We start from the raw sequence: 18,592 nt of genomic DNA on the forward strand, positions 1-18,592 counted from the left end.
GGCCATGGGTTTGAGGGAGGGTTTTTTCTTTTAGCTTGGGAGAAACTTGAGCCTGTTTAAAAGCTGAAAGAAGACTTAATAGAGAAGAGCTAACATTCAGAAGGGGGAAGAGGGAGGCAGTCTACGACTGGGATGGTGATTCACCATCTTGCTGTCCTACCAACACAGCTAGCTCTGCATGGCCCAAGATGGCTCCTTGAGTTCAACCATTTCATCTGAGTTCAGCCAGCAGAAAGGAAAGAGAAAAGTAAGAAGATGGCATTTTCTTGTAAGCAGTCTCACTGGCTTCCCAGGCGACACTAGTGGTAAAGAACCTGCCTGCCAGTGCAGGAGACATAAGAGACACAGGTTTGATCCCTGGGTCAGGAAAGATCCCCTAGAGGAGGGCATGGCAACCGACTCCAGTATTCTTGACTAGAGAATCCCCATGGACAGAGGAGCCTGGTGGGCTACAGTCCATAGGGTCGCACAGAGTCAGACACACCTGAAGCGACCTAGCATGCACGCACGCATGCAATCTCACTGGCTTCCCAGGTGGCACTAGCGGTAAAGAATCCACCTGCCAAGGCAGGAGATGCATGAGACGTTCAATCCCTGGGCTGGGAAGATCTCCTGGAGTAGGAAATGGCAACCCACTCCAATGTCCTTGCCTGGAAAATTCCATGGACAGAGGACCCTGGCACACAATCTCCCTTCTCTTTTAAGGATACCCCAGAGGTACCTCATGGTACTTCTCCTTACATCTCATTGGCTGTATCCTAGCCCATGACCACATCTTGGTGAAAAGGAGGTCAGGAAATGAAGGCTTTGAATGGAGCTACAAAGTGACCAACTACAAGTTGCTGTTACAGAAAAAGGATTGAGAAATGAATACCAAGAAGCTATGTGCAGTCTCTGCAATGAAGGTAGGAGAAGCCTGGTGGTTTGCCTATTGAGAAAAAGTCAAAAGAATTAAGATTTGGAGTCCAGCCCACTTCTTTCTAATTCTTGCCCCATATCCTGTCACCTGTGTGACCTTAAACAAGCCCCCTGCCCTCTCTAAGCCTCAGTGTCCTCTGTAGAATGGGAGTGATAATCTACCTGGCCGAATGACTGCAAGGATTAAATGAGATGCCACAGGAAGACCTGACCTATGGTAGGTGCTGATGTTAATTACATTCAGATTACAATTTAATGTTTTAAAAAGAGAATACACACACATTGAGCACCTACTGGATGCCAGGAACTTGTTGGATGTTTTTTCATCATACATTTATTTACTTCTCACTCCAACCTAGTGAGATGGGCATTGTAATCATCCTAATTTATAAAGCAGAAAACTCCAATTCAGCAAGTCAGCCAACAGAAATGTCAGGATTTGAACTCCAGTCTTCTGACTCTTTGTCTTCTTCCCAGGTCCTAGCACAGAGCTTCTCAAAGGGTTTTGGGGACTTCCTGGTGGTCCAGTAGCTAAGACTCCCACTCCCAATGCAAGGGGTCCTAGTTTGATCACCAGTCAGGGAATCACTACAAATCACGCCCTCAGTCATTTTTTGATCCCACATGACGCAACTAAAAAACCAGCATGCCTCAGTGATGAGCGAAGATCCCACATGCTGAAACTGAGACCTTGTGCAGCCAAATAAATATTTTAAAACAAAATAAAATAAGCAATTTTTTAAAATTAAAAATAATAAGAGTTTTGACATTTCCTGACAGCGACGATAGGAGCATCTTGTTATTTATAGCAAGCACTTATTCACTGTACTGGAATTTATAGATAATGAACGATGTGGCCGGAAGCTCTTAGATAACTTCTGGATGGAGGCTGATTGCAGAGGTACCGACCGTGTGGTTAGAGGGCTGGAGCTTTAGGGCCCCCACCCTCCACCCAAGGGGAGGGGAGAGGGGCTGGAAAGGGAGTTAATCACCAGTGGCCAATGATTCGACCAATCATGCCTGGATAATGGAGCGTCCATAAAAACCCTCAGCGAAGGGGTTTGGAGAGCTTCTGGGTTTTGAATACGTCCACTTGCTGGGAGCGTGGCACACCTCAAACTCCGTGGAGACAGAAGCTCTGCTCTCTGTGCACCCTAACAGAGCTTGCCTATGTACCTCTTCGTGTGGCTGTGTGTGTCCTTTGTAATAAACCAGCAATAGTAAGGTGTCGCCCTGAGTTACGTGAGCTGTTACAGCAAATTATGGAATGGGAGGAGGGGGTCAAGGGACTCTGATCTGTAGCCAGATTGGACAGAAATGTGGGAAAGCTGAGGACCCTCTGTTTGCAACTGAAAAGGAGGGCAGTCTTGTGGTACTTGACCCTTAACCTGTGACGTGTGTGTGTGCTAAGTTGCTTCAGCCGTGCGTGACTCTGTGCGACCCTGTAGACTGTAGCCCGCCAGGCTCCTCTGTCCATGGGATTCTCCAGGCAACAATACTGGAGTGGGTAGCCATTCCCTTCTCCAGGGGATCTTCCCAACCCAGGGATTGAACCCTTGTCTCTTACATCTCCTGCATTGGCAGGCAGGTTCTTTACCACTAGCACCACCTGGGAAACCCTCTTAACTTGTGGGGTCTGCACTAACTCCAAGTGGTTAGTGTTAGAATGGATTAAAATACAGGTTAGTGTTAGAACGAATTAAATTACAGGGCGCCCCATTGGTATCTGCAGAGGACTGGAGAATTGTTTGCTGGGGGAATCCACAAGCTTGCCCTCAGAAGTGTCCTGCTGTTGTGGGTAAAAACACGTCAGTACAAGATACCAAGACCTTTTCTGGAAACTCCGTGAGGTAGGCAGACCCTCCAAGGCCCTTCCCAGCTCAGCCTCAGCTTAACTGCTTCAAGTTTCTCAAACACATGTGTTTCCTGCCGCCATCTTTGTCCCTGTTGTTCCCACGCATGCCTGCCCAGTGAACTTCCGCTCCATCTTCAAAGCCCCTTAGCAAATGAAAGCCCTTGGCATTTTTCTTGATCCTCTAGGAGAGGAAGAATTTCCCTTTGCCCTTCTAGGTTCTTTTTGGCTGGTCTAATAGAATTAAATTGGCAAAAGACAGATCAACAGGAGAAAATCAATCAAACTTAATTTCATCCATACAGGAGCCCCAAACATAGGAAGCTCAAAGAACTGACCGAAGCAGGCAGCTTTTATATCTTGCAGACAAAGAAACAATTATTTGTGAAGTTTGGACAAAACAAAAGGCTTTTTGCTTGGGGTAGCAAGTTAATGAAAGAGTAACAGAGTTTGTTTAGGCAGCCTTCTTGGCCTTGAGACCTTGCATTTCACATTTCTGGAGATAAGGATTTCTCCTCTCATCCCGGTACACAGAGAATAGCTTCACATGGGAGATTTATTTCCTGCTTTCAAGGGGACAAGTGTTCTCCCATTGGCTGTTCCCCAAGAAACTTTAATTCAAAATAATCAATTTCCCAAAGTGGCATATTTGCGGGTAGCCTACCCTGAACCCCATCCATTCCCTCACTACAAATCACGCCGTAAGTCATTTTTTGATCATTTAAAACCATAGTTATTGTTTGGAGTGACCTTTCCAAGGACAGGAACTATGGCAGTTTGGCCCTGGGTCTCCTCACAGGCCCCCAGGAAGCTGCTTAATGACCATGTGTGGCATCACATTGGTTAGAGTGAGATGGAGATGAATGGACACATTGGTAGATGAGGCAAGTGGGAGAGATAGTCCTAAGGTTCCCAAGTGACTTATGGGGAGCTGGAACTGCAACTTAGGACTTCCAGACATATACCTCTAAGCCTCTTTCCATCCCTGCCCCCTAACCAATGCACTCTGATGGGTCCTCTTTCCAGAATTCCTCAAGTCGGATTTTCTAGGGAGCAGGAAGACACTGGGCTCAGAATGGCACTTGGGAGAACAAGTATGAAGTCATCATGCCTCCTGTTTACAGGACACTGAGCTTTGGTTTTTCCAGTGGTCATGTATGGTTGTGAGAGTTGCACTATAAAGAAAGCTGAGTGCCAGAGAATTGATGCTTTTGAATTGTGGTGTTGGAGAGGACTCTTGAGAGTCCCTTGGACTGCAAGGAGATCCAACCAGTCCATTCTGAAGGAGATCAGCCCTGGGATTTCTTTGAAAGAACTGATGCTGAAGCTGAAACTCCAGTACTTTGGCCACCTGATGCGAAGAACTACCTCCTTGGAAAAGACCCTGATACTGGGAAAGATTGAAGCGGGGAGGAGAAGGGGATGACAGAGGATTAGATGTTTGGATGGCATCACCGACTCAATGGACATGAGCTTGAGTAAGCTTCGGGAGTTGGTGTAGACAGGGAAGCCTGGCGTGATGCAGTCCATGGGGTCTCAGAGTTGAACACGACTGAGCGACTGAACTGAATTGAACTGAGTTCCCAAGCAGTAGGGGTGGATCCAAGGAAGTCTGCTAGGGACAGGCCCCCTTCTCCTCTGGGGTCAGTGTGCCTGGGAACCAAGCTGAAAAGTGGATCCTGTTTCCTCAGGACAACCCTCTGGGTCAGGGTTTGTCATCAAGGCAAGGCTGCCAGAGGAACAGAGATCTCAAAACCACTCACCCTGATAACCATTTAAACAGGCAGAGCCAGCTCCAGGCGCCCAGGTGGGCAGGCCACCTGGCTGGGATGAGGACCCCGATGCAGTTGAAGCACACACATGGCCTGGAACATCGGGTGACTCCCTGCCACCACCCTGCAGCCTTTCTAAAACCCTGGCAGCAGAAGAACGAACAGCCGTGTGGCTTGTCGACCACCTTCTGGAAACTGAGATGGGCTGTCTCCGGGCTGTGCCGGGAGTTTGGATCCACCCTTTGTCATGAGGTCTGCAGCAAGGCTTTCAGTGGCTCCAGCCAGCTCCCCGAGGAGCCAGCAGATGCCACCAGTCCTTTGTTCAGCCTCACACACAGCCCCGCAGCAAGTCTGGTTTGCAGGTAACAGCTTGGAAAGATGACGTTAAGAACAAAGAAGAACATTTGGAGGGGCGAAGAGCATTTTCGCCCACATCTCGCCACCCCCATCCTCACCTTCCTTTTTGCTCTCTCTGTTCTGACTGGGAACCCAGGCAGCTATGTTGGCATGCTTGCCAAAAGAGAGTGCGGAGACCAGCTTGGACTGAGCTCTTTGTCTTTCTGGGCTTTTCTTGGTCACGAGCATCTTGCCAGGAGGCTGTTGTGGTCTTCATACTGATCCTCTGAAGAGATGCATCAGAGTCCTTTGACTGGTCACCCCTTCATTTTCAAATGTTAACTAATAAGCATGTTTCCAGTTGGGAGCTGTTATAAACAGCTCTGCAGCAGTCATTCATGTGATTAAAAACTATTCATTCAATTTCTTAGAGAAGCATAGTGAAATACATGGGGGGTGGGGATGATTTGCTTTACAATACTTAAGTAAAGGAGGAAAAAAGTAAAAAAGGGGGAGAGAGACTGAACCAATGGGACAAAATCAGTGTGCTCTGGGGTGATGGGTGTATGGGGTTTCATGGGCTGTTCTCTTTTTTTTGGTATATGTCTGAAATTTTTCATAATGAAAAACTAAAAATAGAAATGTAAACACAGTCCCTGCCCTCTGGGAGTTCACAGTCCTGTGAGGGAAACAAACAATCAGGCCCTGGCAGAGCCAGGCAGAGCAGTGTACAGGGCAGACATGGGGCTAGGGGACCCAGAAGAGAGCCACCTCTCTGACTTAGGAAATCAGGGAGGGCTGCCCAGAGGAAGGGACATCTTAGCTGAGGCCTGAAGGATACATAGTGAAGTGAAAGTCGCTCAGTTGTATCCTACTCTTTGCGACCCCATGGACTATAGAGTCCATGGAATTCTCCAGGCCAGAATCCTGGAGTGGAGAGCATTTCCCTTCTCCAGGGAATCTTCCCAACCCAGGGATCGAACCCAGGTCTCCTGCATTGCAGGTGGATTCTTTACCACCTGAGCCACAAGGGAAGCCCAAGAATACTGCAGTGGGTAGCCTATCCCTTCTCCAGGGGATCTTTCTGACCCAGGAATTGAACCAGGGTCTCCTGCATTGCAGGCGGATTCTTTACCAACTGAGCTATCAGGGAAGCCCATGAAGGATACATAGGAGGTGGTCAAATGACAGGGAAGGGAAAGATGTTCCAGGCAGAGGTACCTGCAAGAGTGTAGACCTGGTAGAGAAAGAAGGGCGGTGGCTGAAGCCTAAAGCGATGGTCTGTCTGGCTTCAGTGTTGGTGTGCTACATCGCTTCAGTCGTGTCTGACTCTTTGTGACCCCGTGGAGCCTGCCAGGCTCCTCTGTACATGGGATTCTCCAGGCAAGAATACTGGAGGGATTGCCATGCCTTCCTTCAGGGGACCTTCCCAACTCAGGGATCGAACCCTTGTCTCTTATGTCTCCTGCATTGGCAGGCAGGTTCTTTACCACTAGCGCCACCTGGGAAGCCCTCGGTGGTGGTGAGATTGAACCAAAGCTGCCGCAGAGGCAGGGCTGGACCAGAGATGCTTCGTGACCATGGGAGTCTGGGGGCCCCAGGTGCCTGGCAGCTGGGGAAAGATGTGATTAGATCTGGATTTGAGGAGGATCTTTCTGATCACTGGGACTCCTGGGTGCAGGGTGGATTGTGGGTGGTGGAGAGTGCCCTGGGCATCCTCACCTTTGTAGCTTTTTATTTCTCCTGAATTACTCCTTTAAGATCATTTCCAGAATGCTCACCCCTCCCCCATACCCTGCTCTCAATTTCTCCGTGCACTACTTCTATCCTCCCTTCGGTTTACCTCTTCAGAGATGCTGAGACCAATACCAGGGACGAGGGACTTCCCTGGTGCTTCTGGGGCTAAGACTCTGAGCTCCCAATGGAGGGGACCTGGGTTTGATCCCTGGTCAGGGAACTAGATCCCATATCCTGCAACTAAAGATCCCACGTGCTGCAACTAAGACCTGGTATAGCCAAATAACTAAATAAATAATTTTTTAAAAAATAAGAGAAAGAAAGGATTAGGTTTTACTCATCTCTGCAACCTCAGTGTTTTGCACACAGCAGATACCAAATAAATGCTTTGTGAATGAAGAAACTTTTATTGAGCACCGAACAAGTGCCAAGTGCTTTTCTCAGTGCTTTACACGTATGACTTCGTGTGCAGGGTTGTCATAACTACCCTGTGGAACGTGTTACTATTACCCTTGGGTAGGATATGCCATCAGACTATGATGCAGGTCTGAAAGTCTGACTCCTGGGGGATGGCCAGTGCGGTGGGTGGGGTAGGAAGGATCTCAGATGGCTGGTAGTGCAGTCGGAGGACAGTGTCAGCCAGGCCACCTTGGAAGTCACGTTAGCTCAGCACATGTTAGCTCCCCTCTGCTCAGTCACTGGCTGGAAGCAGCATGTTCCTACAACCTCAGCAGCAACATGAGGGTGGATCTGCAAAGGCAGCAGCTAGAGACAGCTGTCAGCAATACACACAATCCCCAGTTTACAGTCATGAAAACTGAGGCCCAGAAAAGTTAGGTCACTTGCCCAAGGTCACACAGCTAGGAAGCCATGGAACTCCTTTGCTTCAGGAGCTGTCTTTGTGACCTCCTACTCTGTGACAGTGTTGTTAAGGGTTGAATCATGTCCTCCCAAATTCATATTTGAAGTCCTAAGCCCCAGAACCTTGTCACAGATGTAATATGCTGGATGGGGTGGGAGTGGGGAGGAATAAAGAGGATCAGATCAGATCAGTCGCTCAGTCGTGTCCGACTCTTTGCGACCCCATGAATCACAGCACGCCAGGCCTCCCTGTCCATCACCAACTCCCGGAGTTCACTCAGACTCACGTCCATCGAGTCAGTGATGCCATCCAGCCATCTCATCCTCTGTCGTCCCCTTCTCCTCCTGCCCCCAATCCCTCCCAGCATCAGAGTCTTTTCCAATGAGTCAACTCTTCGCATGAGGTGGCCAAAGTACTGGAGTTTCAGCTTTAGCATCATTCCTTCCAAAGAAATCCCAGGGCTGATCTCCTTCAGAATGGACTGGTTGGGTCTCCTTGCAGTCCAAGGGACTCTCAAGAGTCTTCTCCAACACCACAGTTCAAAAGCATCAATTCTTCGGCATTCAGCCTTCTTCACAGTCCAACTCTCACATCTGTACATGACCACAGGAAAAACCATAGCCTTGACTAGACGAACCTTTGTTGGCAAAGTAATGTCTCTGCTTTTGAATATGCTATCTAGGTTGGTCATAACTTTCCTTCCAAGGAGTAAGCGTCTTTTAATTTCATGGCTGCAGTCACCATCTGCAGTGATTTTGGAGCCCAGTAAAATAAAGTCTGACACTGTTTCCACTGTTTCCCCATCTATTTCCCATGAAGTGATGGGACCAGATGCCATGATCTTAGTTTTCTGAATGTTGAGCTTTAAGCCAACTTTTTCACTCTCCACTTTCACTTTCATCAAGAGGCTTTTGAGTTCCTCTTCACTTTCTGCCATAAGGGTGGTGTCATCTGCATATCTGAGGTTATTGATATTTCTCCCCGCAATCTTGATTCCAGCTTGTGTTTCTTCCAGTCCAGCGTTTCTCATGATGTACTCTGCATATAAGTTAAATAAGCAGGGTGACAATATACAGCCTTGATGAACTCCTTTTCCTATATGGAACCAGTCTGTTGTTCCTGTCCAGTTCTAACTGTTGCTTCCTGACCTGCATACAAATTTCTCAAGAGGCAGATCAGGTGGTCTGGTATTCCCATCTCCTTCAGAATTTTCCACAGTTTATTGTGATCCACACAGTCAAAGGCTTTGGCATAGTCAATAAAGCAGAAATAGATGCTTTTCTGGAACTCTCCAAAAAAAATAAATAAATAAATAAAATAAAGAGGATGGAGAGGTGGAAATCCAAAAGGTTTCCAGCCTTAGGCAACTCAGCTAACTTCTCTAAACATCTTGAAAGTAAAAGTGTTAGTCACTCAGTCCGTGTCTCTTTGCAACCCCACGGACTGTGGCCCGCCAGGCTCCTCTGTCCATGGAATTCTCCAAGCAAGAATACTGGAGTAGGTTGCCATTCCCTTCTTCAGGGTATCTTCCTGACCAACAGATCAAACCTGTGTCTTCTGTGTCTCCTGCATTGCAGGCAGACTCTTTACCATCTGAACCACTAGGGAAGCCCTCTGAGCATCTTATCAATTGTTTATTTTCTTTAATGAGTAATTCTTAGGCAAAGTTATAGTCATCAGAAGTGGATCAGTGGTTATCAGGGGTATGGGAAAGCAATTGGATAGCATTGTATGTATTATTTTATAAACTTTTTTCCACTGAATGTAATTTTAATGTTTTATTTCGTTATTCTTCTACAAGAAAGTTCTTACTTCCCTTATGGTATTCCACTGTAAAAGTAAAACCAAGATTACTTAACCAGTTTCCTTTGTGTGATGTCTTGGTTGTTTCCTATTCAGGATTCAACTGAAGGTTGCATTGCAAATCCCTGTAGACCAAGATTTCTTAACTTTCTCTGAGCTTCTGACCACTAGGAGGAGCCTCCACCACCAGCCCCCCACCCCCAATAGTATTTTAAAATGCATGAAATAATATACCAAAGTTTATAAAGGAGATCAATTATATTGAAATGCATTTATCAAAATATATATTTAAATTGGGTACAGTGGTCTAAAGAAGGTATGAGACCGTGGAGCAAAGCCGCCCCAGCAGACCCGGAAACCCACAGTGAGAGACAGGACAGACCCAGCTGTGCGGCTTGAAGCATCCAGCCTCACCCAGCCACAATCAGCTGAAACTCACACCACCTACAGATGTGTGCTTTTGTTTTAGAATAGTGTGTTAACACAGCAAAGGCTAACTGATACAGTGGGGGGAGAGTAGCCCTCCAACAGAACCCATCACCTCAGCGCATGTCCCACTCCTTGCTACCCCATGGACTGTAGCATGCCAAGCTTCTCTGTCCATGGGATTCTCCAGGCAAGAATACTGGAGTGGGTTGCCACTTCCTCCTCCAGGGGATCTTCCCGATCCAAGGATCGAACCTGTGTCTTTTACATCTCCTGCATTGGCAGGCAGGTTCTTTACCACCAGCACCACCTGGGAATCCCCCAAACCTGGAACAGAAATGGCAGATAAGCGTATGAAAAGATGCTCCACATGTCTTCACTGTTGTTGTTAAGTCATATCCAACTCTTTTGAGACCACATGGACTGTAGCTTGCCAGGCTCCTCTGTCCATTCTGTCCATGGAAATTCCCAGGCAAGAATACTGGAATGGGTTGCCATTTTCTTCTCCAGGGGATTTTCCCAGATTGGGGATTAAACCCACATCTCCTTGGTTGGTAGGTGGATTCTTTATCACTGAGCCAATGTGGAATCCCCCACATGTCTTTGGGGAACTGCAAATTAAACAATGAAATACCACTACACATCTATTATTATGTCTGAAATTCAAAACATGGACACCTCCAAATGTTCACAAGGATGTAGAGCCATAGGAATTTTCCTTTATTGCTGGTGGGAGTGCAGAAAAGGCACACACACTTTGGAAGACAGTTTGGTGGTTTCTTGCAGAGTTAAACATAGTTTTACTGTATGATCCAGCAATTATGCACCTTAGTATTTATCTAAATGAGTTGAAAATTACATTCACACAAAAACCTGCACATGGGTGTTTACAGAAGCTTTATTCATGATTGCCAAAACTGAAGCAACCAAGACGTCCTTCAGTAGACGAATAAACAACTGTGGGACATCCAACCAATGAAATATCATCAAAGATAAAAAGAAATGAGCTATTGGGAGTTCCCTGGCAGTCCGGTGGTTAGGACTCAGTGTTTCCACAGCCATGGCCCCAGGTTCAACCCCTGACTGGGGAACTAAGATCAGAGTATGCACATTTTTAAGGATTTTGCTGCAACTGAAAAGTTGCCTCCCAGTTTGCAGTTGCCATTTCCAGTCACCCGGCATAGAAAAGGGCCTGTTCTCCTGCCTCTGACATGCAGCCAAGGGTCCTGGAATTCTGGGGTTTGGGCCCCTGGGCAACACTGCTCTTTAATACAGCCCATGAGACCAAGTTTTCAAATGTTCACTTTGCCAAGTGACTTGCAAGCCATGCTTCCTGTTTCCTGCTCTGACCTGGCTGCCACTCATCGCCTGAGCCACCTCCCTTCCTCTGGACCACTGCCCTTCTTCCAAGAAATGGGTCACCTCCTGCCGTCTACTGATATCTCCAGGCTTCAGCTCCCAGGACGGCTTCTCTTGGCTCAACACTCTCCCTGAATTCCCTAAAACACAGCTACCACCAACCTAATAAAAATCTGACTGCAGGTTTGTGGAGAACAAAAGGCAGATTTAAACCGGAGGTCGCTGCTGCCAAAGTCCACAGTCTGGGATTCTCCACGGGGGCCACATGACTGTTTTCTTTTTAGCCCACCTTGGTCTCTGGTTAGGGGCTCAATGCCCTCGACTGGACCCCTATTGCCCAGCATGCAGCCTACTGCCCAGCATGCAGACCACCCCAGCCGCCACCACAGGGGAGAAGAATCCTGGCCTCCCATCTAAAGCGTGCTTCAGCTCCTGCTCTTGCACCTTCCTGCAGAGAGCAGTCCAAAATCGAGTTTGGGGTGAGGGCTGGAGGCGTCCTTTAACTAGCTAACCCAGTTTATATAATGGATTAGAATATTTAACACCTTAGTCTAAAGCAGCTAGCTTGGAATGTCCCCAAGAGCATCAGGGGGCTGTTACTTTGCAGCTGACTAAGAGGGCTGGAGGAAAGGGTATTTCCAAAACAATTCAGAACAAAGGGAGGATCTTCTCTGTAAACAGATCCCCTCTCCTGCCCTAGAATGCAAAAGCTGTGTATAACCTATACAGTGACCGTTTCATCATCAGCAGTTTTATACGGTGTATTCTCCATGGTACCTCATGACACTTTCATTATTATTATTATTATTATTGGCTATGCCAGGTCTTAGTTGCATGTGGGATCTATTTCCCTGACCAGGGATCAAATCTGGGCCCCTTGCACTGGGAGCATGAAATCTTAGCCACCGGACCACCAGGAAAGTCCCAGGTAATTTGGTAAATGTTAAACAGTGCCTCAATTTGACTTAACTCATATTTCTGTGATTACTAGAAAAATTGAACTTTGGCCCATTTATATTTCTTATATGTGAATTGTCTGTTTAGATTATGAACCTGTATTTCTGTCTGGTGCTGTGCTGTGCTCAGTCGCTTCAGTCGCATCTGACTCTTTGCGACCCCATGGACTGTAGCCCACCAGGCTCCTCTGTCCATGGAATTCTCCAGGCAAGAATAGTGGAATGGGTTGCCCTCCTCCAGGGGATCTTCCTGACCCAGGGATCAAACCTGCGTCTCCTGAATTGCAGGAGGATTCTTTACCGCTGAGCCACCAGGGAAGCCCTTTCTGTCTGGTAGCACGTAGGAAATATTTTTCCCGGTTTTTCATTTTCACTTTGTTGACATATGAAGCATTTACATTTTTATATAGTCCGGTCTCTCAGTACTTTCCTTTCTGGTCACTGCCTTCTGTGTTAGGTTGACAAAGACCTCCCCTACCCCAAATTCACATAAATAGTCACTTAAATGATTGTGTGGTAAAGCACCTGACTGCAGTGTGGGAGACCCCGGTTGGATCCCTGGGTCAGGAAAATCCCCTGGAGAAGGGAACGGCTACCCACTCCAGTATTCTTGCCTGGAGCATTCCATGGATGGAGGAGCCTGGTGGGCTACAGTCCATGGGGTCGCAAAGAGTCAGGCACAACTGAGCAACTAACATATTCCATTTGGAGTTTTAATGCCGTGTAAGGGATCCAACTTGATTGTTTCCATATACATAGCCAATTTCATACTAAAGTCTTTTATTGAATAGTCTCTTGAACTGCTTTGAAAGCTACCTTTATTTTGTAACTCTTATACACCAGTTCTTTTGTTTTTAAAATCCTTACCTCCCAGGGATTTAACAATCCAGGAGCATCTCCAGGGCCTTTAGCACGAGAACATAGAATCTGCTCCAAACGTGTTGGTTCTTGTCCCTTCTCCTCCCCTTTTCCAGTCCCACTTGCCCCCTCCTCATGCCGTATGCATCTACCACTTGACCTTGGGATTCTGGGAACAGTTCCAGATTCACAGAAGGTGCTAAGGCCTCTGCCATTTGGGCCACCAAACTGCTTTTCTGGCCTGTTAGTCATCTCAGCCAAGGTGACCTTGCTGTGAGGACTGGATGGGTGAGCCCCAGGAAGAAGATGGTAATTACAGAGTGCTGGGGAGGTGGGCGGAGAAGGCAATGGCAAGCCACTCCAGTACTCTTGCCTAGAAAATCCCATGGATGGAGGAGCCTGGTAGGCTGCAGTCCATGGGGTCTCGAAGAGTCGGACACGACTGAGCGACTTCACTTTCACTTTTCACTTTCACACATTGGAGAAGGAAATGGCAACCCACTCCAGTGTTCTTGCCTGGAGAATCCCAGGGACGGGGAAGCCTGGTGGGCTGCCGTCCATGGGGTCGCACAGAGTCGGACACGACTAAAGCGACGCAGCAGCAGCAGCAGCAGGGGAGGTGGGAGCGGGTGATCAGGGAAGATGTCAAGGGGGAGGTGACCTTGGAGCTGAGTCTAGGAGCACAGAGGAACTAAGCAGACAGAGAAGGGAGAAAGGGCGTTCTGGACCAAGGGGACAGCACGAACAAGGGGTGGGTTAGGGGGGTGCTGGGCAATGGTTGAAGTCATGGGAGGAGGCTGGAGACGGGTCTTGACTGCAGTATGCAAGCTCGATCTTCGCCACAGTGTGGGATCCTTGCCGCAGCTCGTGGGATCTTCGCCGCAGGGTGGGATCTTCGCTGCAGTGCGTGGGATCTTCGCTTGCGGCATGCGTACTCTTGGTTGTGGCACACAGGATCTTTGATCTTCCTTGTAGTGTGTGGGATCTAGTTCCCTGACCAAGGATTGAACCCAGGCCCCCTGCATTGGGAGCACGGAGTCTTAGGCACTGGACCACTAGGGAATTCCTACAGTGGATGTTTAAAGCCACAAGACCAGGTGGGTTCACCCAGGAAGCGAGTGTGGATGGAGAAGAAGGCCAAGGATGGGCCTGGGCGTCTGCCATGTTGACAGCTAGGGCTCAGCCGATGACAGTGGCCCAACTGATGTGACTTTTAAAAAGCCTGCAGATTTGGAGAAAGTTTGAGGAAAAGGCTTTTGGTTTTGTTGAAGTTTTTCCAGTATTTGAAGTAACATTTTCTAGGACACGTAACTGGGACAGGCTTGGGAAGACAGCAGAGATGAGTGAACCCAGAGGAGGGTGGATGGCTTACGAAAGCCGAAGCCTTTGCTGATCCAGAAACATTCAGAGCCGGGGGAATTGCTGCATAAAAGCCTTTAAGGATCTGTGAATTACTGGAAATATATACAAATATTTAAACAAAAGGCAGCAAAATGCCTAAGAGCATGGGTTTTGCAGGTGGGGCCCTATGGTGCTTCAGGCTCTGCCCCAGTGTGACCCTGGCAGTGCCCAGCTCCTCCTTGGTACAATGGGATAAGAATAGTGCCTCTATCCACAGGTGTAAAAGTGAAATAGATACTACTAAGTGCCTACCATAGAGCTGGCCCTAAAGGGAAAAACAGTTTTCTTCTATACTTCTACTCCCACTTCTGACACCAAAGGTATGTGGGTTTCCCACACTGACCAATTCTCTGACACCAGCTGAGTGTCCTAACCAAAGCTTATTTGGTTTTTTGTTTTTTAATAATTTTATTTATTTTTGGCTCTGCTGGGTTGTTGTTGCTGCGCAGGTGTTTTCTCCAGTTGCAGTGAGTGGGAGCTAGTCTTCACTTCAGGGCACAGACTTCTCATTGTGGTGGCTCCTCTTGTTGCTGAGTACGGGCTCTAGGGTGCTTGGGCTTCAGTAGTTGTGGCACATGGGCTCAACAGTTGTGCTTCCCAGGCTCTAGAGCACAGGCTTAGTTACTCCAAGGTATGTGGGATCTTCCTGGACCGGGGATCGAACTCGTGTCTCCTGCAATGGCCAGTGGATTCTTTGCCACTGAGCCAACAGGGAAGTCCCATATTCAGTTATAACACTATGGTCCTGGAGTTAGGGTCCCATCCCTCAAGTTAGGAGATCAGTTTCAGGGACTGCCCTTACTTCAGAAACTATTCCTGAGCTACTGGATATAAATCAGTGGTTCCCATGATCTCCTCCTCGGGTTCAATACTTTGCTAGAATGGCTCACAGAACTCCAGATAGTGCTTTACTTATTACTGCCTATTTATCATAAAAGGATGTCTTTCAGGAACAGCCAGATGGAAGAGACACAGAAGGCAAGGCATGTGGAAGGGGTTGCAGGACTTCCATACTCTCTCTGGGTCTGCCATCTACCCAGCACTGACCTAGAAGCTCTCGGAAGCCCTTTAGGTTAAGATTTTTATGGAGTGTCAATACATAGGCATGATTGATTAAATAATCGGCCATTGGTGATTGAACTCAATCTGTAGCCCCTCCCCTCTCTCCAGAAGTCAGCGGGTAGGGCTAAAAGTTCCAACCCTTTAATCACAGGGTTGATACCCCTGCAAACAATCCCCCATCCTTAGGGGCTTTCCAAGTCACTTCATGAACATCTGCTCAGGTGTGGTTAAAAGGGGCTTATTATGAACATAAAAGACAATTCTCTTACCCAGTTCATTCAGAAATTCCAAGGATTTTAGGAGCTCTGTGCCAGGAACTCAGATTGGATGAAGACTAAGTATGTGTTTCTTATTATAGCACAATATTACAGGCCCAGTCAAGTGTAGCTGTCTACCTAACAAGGAGACTAAAAGGAGGAGAAAAAAAAAAAAGATTCAGAATTGGACTTCCCTGGGGTGCAGTGGATAAGAATCCGCCTGCCAACTCAAGGGACAGGGGTTCGATCCCTGATCTGGGAAGATTCCATATGCCATGGAGCAACTATGCCTGTGCCCCACAACTACTGAGCCTGTGCTCTAGAGCCCAGGAGCTGCAACTGCTGAAGCCCAAGGGCCCTAGAGCCTGTGCTCTGCAACGAGAGAAGCCACCACAACGGGAACAAAGGCTAACCCTTGCTTGCCCAATCAGAGAAAGCCTGTGCGCAGCAACAAAAGCCCAGCACAGCCAAAAATAAATAAATATATAAAATGATTTTTTAAAAAATCATACCTTAAAAGATTCAGAATCGAATAAAGGGGAAATAGGGCGCTGAACTCCCGGGCATGTGACCAGTGCAGTCACACAAGGTCCTGCTCTCAGAAGGGATCCAGTTTTCGGTTTATTGTCCGCATGTGGCATCTTGAAATTCTTAACAATTTTCTCCTTGAGCTTGTTTCCTAAGAGAAATCCAACGGGACGACGAAGCATGTGTGTGAGCAGAGAAGATACAGCAGGTGGCAGCAAGCAGGTTCTGGCCAACAAGAATGGCGGGCAGTGGGCAGTCTGGGTGAGGAGCAGTTGGCCTGGCCACCGGGCGTGCACCCACATGGCTGGGCAATCTGAGACACTGTGGGGCTGCAAGGGGCCAGGATCTGTGCCCAGACTGGCAGCAGTGGAAGATGGCTGCGGTCCATCAAGGCTGTGATGAGAAGGGACCCCACATGGAAGTGGATCCTGTAGCATCTACAGAAATACAAATGCTGCAGCCCAAGGCTGTGAAAGAACCGCCAGGACTCTTGCAATAAGCTGTCAGCGAATTACTACAAAACCAAAGCATACGCGTGGGTGTTGCTATAAAGCATGTCAGGAGTCATTAGAATCCTTCAGAGCTTGAACCTCTCATTTTGAAGACTGCTGCAGCATTGCAAAGCAAGTATTCACAGGCTCAGAAATAGAAATTAAATTTACAGACCATCTTCTATAGGAAGGAATTTCATTTTCATGTGAAGTTGCATTATTAGTGAGGAAGGCATTTTAAAAATTAACTTTTCCTTGTAACTGAGGATAGAGCAAGCAAATGTATAACAGGTTATTATATACAAATCATGAAGTCACTCTGTTTTTATACAACTTCCGTAAGTTACAGAAAATGTTGGGGAAAACATTAAAATGTCACTGTATAAATTTACATTTAAAACTACAAGTCAGACTTCCATGAAATTGATTTGCATGAAGAGTTAAATCTTTTTAGAAAATGGTTCCACAAGAATCATGTGTAGATGTACTTCAACTTATATTTTGAAAGTTTATTAGAAATTTCTCCTAATGTGACAGCCTATGAAATATTCTTAACAACTTCAGCAACAGTTGCAGCAGCAGAAAGATCCTTCTCAAAATTAAAAGTTATAAAAAAATTGTGATCTTGAATTAGGCAGGAATGATTGTCATAGCTTTCCATTATTTCAATTGAAATGATACTGGCAAAAGTATGTGTTTTGGTAAATGAATTTGCAAAAAAGTGAGTCAAAAAAGTTTAATAGTCAGATATCATATTAACAAGGTGTTATTGTATTATATAAATTTATGACTGAAAATTTGCTTTGCAATTTTAGGTTTATAGTGTTACTCATGTATCACTATTACCCCTTACATATAAGTAATAAAATATTTTGAAAGGAAAAATCTTTATATTTTAGCACCTTTAACTGTACTGGTTTCTTGTTGCTTTTTTTTGGCTGTGCCAGGTCTTAGTTGCAGCATGTGGGATCTGGTTCCCCGACTGGGGGTTGAACCCAGACCCCCTGCATTGGGAGTGCACAGTCTTAGCCACTGGACCACCAGGGAAGTCCCTTTTATTACTTTTCAAAGAGGCTGTGCATTTAATTTTGAACTGGGCTTTGAAAATTATATAGTGGCCCTGATTCTCAAAACTAGTAATATTTTTTTAAAGCATTTTCGCATTTCCCCCAATTGTCCTGACTCTGTGACAAGCCTTTCAGGCTTTTACAGACTTCCCTCCAGTCCAGTGAATGGCCATCATATGATGACTTTTTGAAAACCCACATCGGTGTGGAGGGCTGGTCATCTTGGAAGGCTGGCAGTCTCCACTGGGATGTGCCGTTCAGCCCTTTTGGGGACCCATCTTCTTGACCCAAGACTTAGTCTTTTGAATCACTCCCCCACCCCCACCCCAGATGGCAGATCTGAGTCCTTCGTTGTCAACTTTTGAAGTCTTTGGACAGGTAACATATGTGGTGCGTGGTCACTGGAGAGTGGAGGGAACACCTGAATAAAGATTCAAGGACAGAAAGTGCAAATGGGGAACAGTGTGGGCACTGCTATTGCTCAGCTGCTCAGTTGTGTCCAACTCTCTGTGACCCTATGGACTGTAGCCCACCAGGCTTCCCTGTCCTTCACTATCTCCTAGAGTTTGCTCAAACTCACGTTCATTGAGTCAGTGATGCTATCCAACCATCTCTTCTTTTATAAATCTTCTTGAAGACTGAGGGAAAGGCTGTTACAGTGAGGCTCAGGGTCTAGCCAAACCCAAAGGGTTGGAGCCCAGTCCCATCATGTCCCAGGGGTCTGCTTCAGGTTAAGGGTCATCTGCTCAGAGGGGCTCAGGTCTAAACTGCATCTCTGACACTCAGCACTCATGCAGTTGAGATTTTTGCTTGCATGTTGGTTTAACATCTATCTCGCCTGCTGGAAGGCCACCTCTGTGAGGTCAGGGACAGTCTACCTGGTTCACTGTTGAACTCCTAAGGCCAG

Source organism: Bos mutus, chromosome 5 (assembly GCF_027580195.1).
Source record: "Bos mutus isolate GX-2022 chromosome 5, NWIPB_WYAK_1.1, whole genome shotgun sequence".
NCBI classification, from domain to species: domain Eukaryota; kingdom Metazoa; phylum Chordata; class Mammalia; order Artiodactyla; family Bovidae; genus Bos; species Bos mutus.